The sequence below is a fragment of the Tribolium madens genome, unplaced genomic scaffold (genome assembly GCF_015345945.1).
Source record: "Tribolium madens isolate multiple individuals breed KSU strain unplaced genomic scaffold, Tmad_KSU_1.1 Scaffold_20;HRSCAF=117;Tcas5.2_LG4, whole genome shotgun sequence".
In the NCBI taxonomy this organism is placed as follows: Eukaryota; Metazoa; Arthropoda; class Insecta; order Coleoptera; family Tenebrionidae; genus Tribolium; species Tribolium madens.
The window spans coordinates 12,949,253-12,959,652 of NW_025400985.1; the positions used below are offsets into that span (position 1 = coordinate 12,949,253).

At 30.1% G+C, this 10,400-nt stretch overlaps 1 protein-coding gene across 5 annotated transcripts in view; it reads right to left on the reverse strand.

Annotated features, from left to right (window-relative positions):
- LOC123005922 (phenoloxidase-activating factor 2-like) overlaps positions 1 to 10,400 on the reverse strand; it is a 45,521-nt gene that overhangs the window by 13,112 nt on the left and 22,009 nt on the right. The window lies entirely within an intron of this gene.

Below are 10,400 nucleotides of genomic sequence, written 5' to 3' on the forward strand. Positions count from 1 at the left end.
AAAAAAAAACAACTCAAAATTTTAAAGTTACTTTTGTAATAATTCAAATACTCATAACTCAATTTTTTCAAATGAAATACCCCAATTTTTATTTTACTAAATAGAAGAGAATTTAATTGTGCATTGATCTGTATTAATGTTCCGTARATCTAAGTTTAATAATTTTCCAGTTATGGACTTTTTGTTAATACTACAGAACATTTATTACTAGCTACACCCGTTTTCACATAGTTTGCTAAGGAAATAAAAAATGTCAAAATTTTCTCTAAACAAACGTCAACAGTAAATTACTATTTGACAAATAGTGCCAAAATATGGAGAATTAAAGTTWTGCAAACTAAATTATTATTGATAAGTTCTACGACGAATAAACACTCTTCTGTGTTCAAATCGAGCAAAACTGCCGAGTTTTCTGGCTTAAAATTCATCCAAAACGATTGGAAATTAATCAAATAGTCTTATTTTGGCCAGAAACGATGAATAAACACACATTTCGTTGTTTTTGTTTAAGAAAGCCATGCAATTTAATGTATTTTAAAAGAATAAGTACTTATTAGCTGTTTCCGGTCAAAATAATACCATTTAAGCAAATTCCGTTTGGTTTGGCTCGATTTAAAGCCAGAAAAGGTTGTAAATAAATGTATTTTATCAAATAAGTGTTAAAATTTCGATTTCTTAACAAAATGAGACAATTATATTCCAACAGTTTTTAAGCCATAAAACATCACAAATTAATGTATTTCAACAAAATACGTGTTTAAATAGCTGTTTTCGGCAACTATAAAGCAGTTTACGCAACTTCTAATCGATTTGAGTCAATTTTAAACCAGTAATCGAACCAAATCAGTGTATTTCAACAAAATAGACGCTAAAATAACAGTATTCTGGAAAAATAAAGCAAAATTGAATTGGAAATGGCTCAAATTGCTATATTTTGACTGAAAACTGTAATTTCATTGTTGAAATACATTGATTTAAAACGATTTCTGGTTTAAAATTGAGCCAAATCCATTAGAAGTTGCGTAAATTTGTCTTAGTTTGTATAGAAACCGCAATTTTTTAACACTTATTTGATAAAATTCATTTATTTACAATATTTTCTGGCTTTAAATTGAACCAAACCAAACGGAATTTGTTTAAATGGTATTATTTTGATCGGAAACAGCTAATAAGTACTTATTTTYTTAAAATACATTAAATTGCATGGCTTTCTAAAACAAAAACAACGAAATGTGTGTTTATTCGCCGTTTCTGTCCAAAATAAGACGATTTGATTAATTTCCAATGCATTTGGCTATTATTTAAACTATTATATTGTTGTAATACTTTGATTTAGGTTGATTTCCTGCTTAATATAAAGCCAAACCTCTTGAAAATATCACAAATTGCTTTATTTCAGCCTAAAATTGAGATAGAAGATATAATTTTTATAAAATACATTATTTTCGAAATAATTCTGTATTAAAATCTAGAAAAATTGAACTAAAAATAGCTAATGTATTTTATAAAAATAACTGCTTCAATCTCAATTTTAGGATGAAATAAAGCAATTTGTGATAAGTAGTTAAATAGTGCTGGTTCTGGCTCACTCAGGATTCAACGTTTTGATTCATGTGTTTTGCGCGACCTTCAATGATGTTAGAGTTTACTGATAGGTAAGTAGTGGGGATTATTTCTTATTCGTGTGTTTGCTACACATTTTCATAGTGTTAAACTGTTGTTCTGTGGTGTTAAAGCAACCGTACATAAAAGTAAAGCAATGTGTTCCTTGATAAAATCTATAAACGAAGAAACTCATCTTGTGCCTTATGTTCGGGCAAGTTATGTACAAATTGATACAAGGTTTTCAATTAAAAGATTTATTAAAACGGAGACTCCATTTGGAAAACAAGTAGTCGTGGATTGTGGTGAATTTAAAACACCTCTCCCGCAACTCTTCACTGAAAAATTTAGTGAAACAGTTATTCAAAGTTTAAACAATATACTGAAACAAGGAAAAAACATTTACATGGTTAGTGAAGGTATAGTTGGAAGAACAACCAATATCAAGTTTATTGAACAGTCAGAGGAATAAGTTATCTTGAAACTACACATGAAAAAATATGCCAATCCCAATCAAGTTTAAATGCCCATCATGCAAAGGTGAAAGTGATATGGAAGGTGTTAGATCTCTTGCGTGCAGCATGCATGATTTAATTAAGATGCAAAATTTTAAACATTTTCTGCGAGAATATAGAACCAAAGATAAAGAATAAATTTGTGTTTGTTATATGTTATCTAAAATTGTATAAATTTGTAATAATATAAACATAAATATAATATCAGATATCCATGGTGTTTTATTGCTACTGCTTCTGTGATTGTTTGTTGAGTAGGTGACAATATAAATGTGCAATCTGTGTTGTTTAACATAAATTGCAATTATATGATGCTTGGAGACGTCAGGTTAGTGGTCATCTTATGGATAGATAAATGACCTTAAAGTTCGAAATGCATTGCTTTGTAAGGAATGGGTGAAATTAAATACTATATAGTTTACTATTACTTTATTTAAAAAAATAAGTTACATCTCAATATATTATGTGACACTAGTTTTATCAATCCAACTGTTGTGTGTCTTGTTTAGACCTAACTACTAGACATACAATTTTTTTCCTTTTTTTTCTTAAAACTTTTTCTACCAGTTAAATATCCGAATGTTTTACTTTCTGTAACTCTTCTTCATAAAAACCTCCTAGTATATCTTCACCTTTTACGTCTTTTAATAAATATGTTGTTGGGTTAGTTAGCTTTACTTTTTTAACAATAAATATTTCATTAGACCAATTGGGTGTATATTCTTTATCAAAAATTTGTCGATGTTTACTTATGCGTACGTGATCACCAACAGAAAATTTATTATGTGTATTTGCAACTTTAAAATATGAGTATAAGCCGACTTTAATAGTGATTTCTCATTGCTTTTTTTAACATTTGCTGGTGTGGTTTTAATTGTTCTGTGATATTTGTTGTTATATTTGTTGACGATTTTATCTAGAATATTGATCCATTTATAATTTCCTTGAAAACTAAATTGTTCCCACATTAATTGCTTTAGCGTTCTGTTGACTCGTTCAACTATAGATACTTTCATAGAACTAAATGTACTATAATGATTAATTTTAAACTTTTTCATTAAATTTTGAAATATTGTATTGTAAAACTCTTTACCATTGTCAGTSTGTAAGTTTTTAGGTGATGGTTTTATTTTCAATAAAATTTTTTCCATTGCTACACACACATTTTCAGRATTTTTTGTTTTTAGTGGAACCATCCAGACGTATTTAGAAAAGCAATCAATTACAAATAAGATGTAGTTAAATTGTTGATTTTCTTTGGCAAATCATTTCCACAAGATCAGCTTGCAATGTTTCATTTAATCCTTTAACTATAATACGCCGACGTTTAAATTTTTTTCTTGCTGGCTTATGTAATTCTTTTACAATATCCATCTTAATGGATGTAGGTTTATATTATTATTTTTTAATTTAGAAACCATTTTTTATTAATGTTTTGTAATCGCTTTTTCATCATTGACTGACTGATTTTCAAATTTTATTGGACATTTAACAATTATTTGTGCAAATAAACATTTTTGTACAGTGTTCTTATTTTTCGGTACATTTTCTTTAACAGCAAATATTGGTTCCAAAACGCAGTTGATAATTTAAAACTTGTTCTAAATAATGTATCATCTATACTTATAAAAACTTCATCATTGTTTAGAAGAATCTTTTCAATGATACTCTGTTCTAATGGAAATTTATAATCAACTCTGTCAAAACCTATAACATATTTGTTATTTAGAATGGCATTAGCTTCAAATTTTAATATAATGCTATAAAACATATATGAGAATGAAAGAATTTCTTTATCACTAAACTTTGATAAAACCAATTGTGGATTTTTAACTGTGTGACGTCCAAATTTGTCCAGCGTCATTATTCAATTATACCAGATTCACGTAATTCTTCTACAATTGACACTATTTCGTTATTGTGACCCGAATGTCCTGCTGTCTGTGAAGCAACTAATAACCAAAGTCTTTCGACTAATTAATTTGGATCATCCCAGTAAACATAGTTCATGGGATAGGTATTTAATTTTTGATCATACCTTTACCTAGGGTAGCTTTTGATCTTTTGGGAGTTTCACCGTAAGGTGGATCTGAATAGTATAACGGACCGATAATTGATTTATACTTATCAGCTCTTGTTCCCTGAATTGGAGCAGAAGGTTTATACTGAACACGAGCAGCTTTACTTATATCCAAAATTTCTTCATACGTAATCAAGTCATTTTCTGTGTAATGTCTAGGGTTGCTTTTAAATAAAAGTTTATAGAGTCCTGGTGTTGTTTTAAATTTTTTTTATCTACTGTAATGTCTGCCTATAAACTCTACACGAGATGAACCAATCCAAAATTTCTCTGCAATACTGTCGTGTCTTATGCCAGTCCTTTGATCAAATTCTCGTTTCTTATCATGAATAAATGGATTGCCATTTATACAGGGTGCGCCAGYACTCGCGCCCCAGAGAAAAATGTCAAATGCCGGGGGCAATAGGTCGCCAAAAAGTGCAGCCGAAGAAGTAATTTTTGCTTGCATAAGAGAGTTATTAGACTCTTAAATTCACCAATCCCAGAAGGGCACCTCAAGGTGTGATTGAAAAATTATATCCGTTGCAGGTTACGAAAATAATACCAATTTGCCCAGAATTTTCATTAAATAGCTGGTCTACTGGAATTTTTAGTTTGACATTTATTAATTTGTGGGTGACATTACCTGCTAGTTTGCAGTATTTTTCTCGCATAAGAGGTTGTACACGAGTATAATGAGACAGAATCGTTAATTATTATCAACAATTATCAAAAATTATTTTGAAACATTTTGGAAATTCCTGATGAACCGACTTCTTCACAGGTATTGTTCCTTCTCAACTTTTTCTTCGATCTGATATACATTAACAAACCGATAAATGAATTTTAGAGCTTGAAAACTAGTGCGTTATCTTTATGAAACAAAGAAGCAAGTGAGAGTGAGACCAGAAAAATATGAATAAGTACGCAAGTTTCTTTATTTACTTTAATGCAAAATTAACAGAAAAATGTACTTTTTAGAAAGGGAGTCACGTTATGTTGAAATTAGTTGATATTATTGACAAACCACATGATTCCTCGAAAGACCAGCCCACAAATTCACCGAAAAACGTTGCTGAAATGCCCTCGGAATTAAAACATTTGGATTTTACTTTCCAGCAGCAAAAATGCTCATTTTTCGTACTAAACACAAACACCGCAACATTCTTCTGAATTTTTTAATGAAAAAGCAGCCAAGGGGTTATAGTAAGCTCATGTGAGTGGAAGAAAGCAACAATAAATTTTGAGGTTAGAATTTCTCTCCTGGACAAGAATGCCTAAATACGAGAGTAAAACTACAATTTTAATATTAAAATTAGTAACCTGTTTTATTTAAACACAATTTCTTATAAAAAGTACATCTTTCTTTTAATTTTGCATTAAAGAAGATAAAGAAACTTGCGTACTTCTTCATGTTTTTCTGGTCTCACTCTCACTTGCTTCTTTGTCTCATAAAGATAACGCACTAGTTTTCAAGCTCTAAAATTCATTTATCGGTTTGTTAATCTGTATCAGATCGAAGAAAAAGTTGAGAAGGAACAATACCTGTGAAGAAGTCGGTTCATCAGGAATTTCCAGAATGTTTCAAAATAATTTTTGATAATTGTTGATAATAATTAACGATTCTCTCTCATTATACTCGTGTACAACGTCTTATGCGAGAAAAATTCCAGTAGACCAGCTATTTAATGAAAATTCTGGGCAAATTGGTATTATTTTCGTAACCTAGCAACGGATATAATTTTTCAATCACACCCTGAGGTGTCCTTCTGGGATTGGTGGATTTAAGAGTCTAATAACTTTCTTATGCAAGCAAAAATTACTTCTTCGGCTGCACTTTTTGGCGACCTATTGCCCCCGGCATTTGACATTTTTCTCTGTGGCGCGAGTTCTGGTGCACCCTGTATAATGTCGTGGTACTTCATCAAAAGTTTCTAAATATTCATTATAAAAATCTGTTCCAAGCAAACCTGAAATGTTTTTTTTTGCTTTCTTTAACTGAATTTTCAATAAAATCATCTAGTTCCATATCCTCTAAGTCTTCAGGTTCTGCTATAAAAACTTCTTTATCTTCTTTTTTTTCTAAAGTGTTATGTGGTGTACTTTGGATTATCTTATCAATTTCATTAAAATCAACTTTATCTTTTTTTAATAACTCTATTCTTGTTTTAAGATTAGAGATTTTACATGAAAGATCATTCTTATTTTCTGTAGGAAACGTTTGATCAAATATTTCTTGTTTCTCTTGTTTAGGTTTAAAGTCATTAACAATATTCTTCTCTTGTAACTGATTGGATATTGTTTCAAGTCTTTTGGTAATTGGAGAAAATGTGTTTTCATAAATAGACTCATCTTGTTTTAACAAAGTAATTTTTTGCTTTACTTCTTCTCTTTTTTAAATTAATTTCTTTAGATTTTTTTGTTTCTGTGACATCTAATCTTTTTTTTAAGTTCATAATTAATAAAATTTTATTTTGATTCAACGAAAACAAAAACTCTGAATACCGTCTGCCAACCGTTCGCAAACCGTCTACATACAAACCGTAAAAAGCGTTTATAAACCGTAATACAACTGCAAAACGCGCAAGCAAACTGCAAAATCGTTAACAAACCGTATTTAAACTGTAATACAACTGCAAAACGCCAGTGGCGGCTCGTCAAGGGTGGCAGGGTGGGCACAGCCCACCCAATTTAAATAATTAAATACAATTTTTCAAAAATATTTTTACTTATAAATAATATTTCATAAAAGCAATAATATATGTATTATTTATCATTTCATCAATATGTATCATTTATTAACTGTTATTTTATAACTAACGTGCAATCCGCTGTCTTTTCTAGCCGCTTGAAATAGTCAGACTGGGCATGCCACGGTACCGAGTTGTAATCTCAGCTCTACGCTTGGGAAGCGTAAGTGGAAGACGTATGTTATCGAGCAGCGAAACGGCGATGACGCAGCTCTAAGTTTGACCAACGCTTGATCAGCAGCGGTGGCATGCCCAGGTTCAAACTCTTAAGCTGTAAAATTCATACTTTTAAATTTACTAAATTCAATATTTTCATCACAACCATCAAAAGATTAATACATACTCGTATTTTTTATTTATTTTAATAGTTATATTTTAAAAACTCTCATTATTACGACTCAATCATGACAAGAAAGCAAAGTACGACAAAAATTATAAATTTCTATTAGTTTTAGTAAAACGTATTGTTTGTTTCAAAATTATATTTATTATGTTTTTACATAGTTTAGTACTTTAGAGTCCTTTATAGGTAAATATTATAAATTCACGATTAAATATAATTTTTTATCACTTAAATTATTTTTAGTGATGAGAAAACGATTTTTATCTACAAAATATTTTTACCAAGATATTTAAACTTGTAATTTTTGTAATCTTTTGGTCATTCTCCTCGTATTTAACAAAAAGTTATGATTCCGAACGTGGTATTTTCTTGAGATGCTGAATTGCTGAATGCGCTATTTATTGCAGACGTTGTGTTACTGGTATTAACGAAGTGTCAGAGTACTAAGAATCCACAATAATAAAAAACGTATTAATTGGTGTGATTTTCACTGGTGTCTTGTGTTTTCTTTTTGTGGTGGTGCAAATTGGCGATAAATATGGCCTCAATAAGGGATGTGGTGGGCAGTAATGGTGATGTTGTGAATTATTTGTTGGAAAACTCGAGTAAGGTCTTATCTTTCGATGAGAAATTTTTCCTTAAAAATTTACCGAGACCCACGCCTTCATTAATGAACCTCACCAATACTAATACAAAGACAGCAAACAGGAAATTTTGTACATCATGGTACAATAAATATCTGTGGCTTACAGGTTGTGAGACCAGGGCAAAATTATATTGTTGGCCTTGTATATTATTTAGTACAAATGATAAAAGTCCCTGGAAAACAACAGGAATAGACAATTTGAAAACCTTGTATAAGTCTCTAGAAACGCACAATAAGTCTAAAGAACATACATATTCAGCTTTAAAATTTAAATTATTTGGGATTCAAAACATTCAAAATTCTGTAGATTCAGCTCACCGTGCTGCTGTAGTCAAACACAATGAAACCGTAAAGGAAAATCGTGAAATTTTGAAACGACTTATCGACATGACAATATTTTTGGCAAGTCAAGAGTTGGGTTTTCGTGGGCAAGACGAGAAAAAAGATTCCCACAATCAGGGTAATTTTAGAGAACTTGCAGAATTTTTAAGTTGTTACGATTCTAAATTTGGAGAATTTTTAAAATCATTTCTGTTTTTAGTGGCATGTCTAAAACTATACAAAATGATTTAATTGATTGTGTTAACCATGTTGTCATGCAGAGTATTGAATCGGAAATAAGTAAGTCTATTTGTTTTTCCTGGCAAGTTGATGAGACGACTGATATATCTTGCCATTCGCAATTATCAGTTATTTTTCGTTATATTCACGATGGAGAAATTAGAGAACGGTTTTTGGGCTTCTTTGATGTTAGTTCAGGACGTACGGTAGACGATTTATTTAATTTACTATCTGCACATTTTGAAAAATTTAATATAAAAGATAAATTAATAGGGCAAACTTATGATGGAGCCTCAGTGATGGCCGGAGAGATAAATGGTTTACAAGCAAAAATTAAAACCATTGCTCCTCAGGCTTTATTTACACACTGTTATGCGCATCGTTTAAATTTAATTCTGCAGGATTGTGTTAATAAAATTCAGGAATGTATTTTTTTTTGCAACACTTACAGGAATTTCGGCCTTTTTTTCGAAATCTACTAAACGTACAAACATTCTAGATTCTGTCAGCAGCAGAAGAGTACCAACTAATTCTCAAACCCGTTGGAACTTCAAGTCACGAATCGTTCAGACTGTGTTAAATCATAGAGAAGAACTGCTTAATGTTTTTGAAGAGATTTTGAAAAGTCCAGATTTTAGTAAAGATTCTATAACAATTCGGGAAGCAATTGGTTACCAAAAATTTTTAAATAATTTTGACACAGGTTTTTTACTTAGTATATTTAATTTAATTTTTGAACAAACGGAGTTAATCTATTCTATTATACAAAGTAAATTTACTGCTATTTTCTACTGTAAGACAAGAATAGAAAATCTTTTGCAAACCCTTCAAAGTTTTAGAAGTGACGAAACGTTTTTTACTTGATTTTATAACGATACGATTAGTAATTGTGGTCCACTTGCAAAAAGAAGAAAATATGATTTAGCTGAACCTAAGACTTCATATGTGAGACTATTTAATGAAATATTAGACATAATAATTACACAAATTGAAATTAGATTCGCGGACTTTGAAAAATTAATTTTCTTTAATTTATTAAATAGTGAGAAATTTAGTATATTTCAAAAAAAGTTTCCAAATGATTTATTAAATAATTTGTGTATGATTTACCCTAAACTATTTGTTAAGGATAAATTAGAAAATGAGTTAAGAGTCTTATATTCCGACAATACGTTATTAGGTGAATCAGCAGAACTAAAGGACAAATTAAAATTTATAACTTCTAACTTGCTGCAAGACGAAATTGCCGAAACACATAAATTATTGTGTTTAATTTTGTCATTGCCCGCGACATCTTCTTCTGTTGAAAGATCTTTTTCTACTCTTAAGAGAATAAAATCTTTTAGTAGAAACACAATGACCCAAAACCGTTTAAATAGCCTAGCAGTAATTGCCATAGAAAAAGAACTTGTAAAGACACTTCGAAAAAATTCCAGTTTTTTTGAAAGCATTATCGACAGATTTGCGCAAGTGAAAAATAGGCGTATTAATTTAACATACAAACAAGTCTAAAATAGAGTTTTACGACTTTTTGCAAGAAGGTTTTCTTTTCATTTTTTAATATCTTTCTAGATATATTTTATATTTCGGGTTTTGTTTCTGTTTAAAAAAAAATTCTATTTTTCTTTGTTAGAGTTAAAAATTAGTTTTATTTAAAAAATCATTTTTGTTTATTTTATTTAAGTTTGTTTTTAGAAAACAACATTTATTTACGTATTGTTTACTTTTTTGAGATTATTACTTTGTTATACATCTAAGTACCTACATGTTTGTTTGCACACTTGCCCACCCAACAAAAATTTTTACGAGCCGCCGCTGCAAAACGTGCCAGCAAACCGTCTGAAAACCGCTCGTTAAGCGTAAAACCGCCTGAAAACCGCTCGTTAAGGGTAAAAGCGTTAATAAACCGCTACAGAAACATATA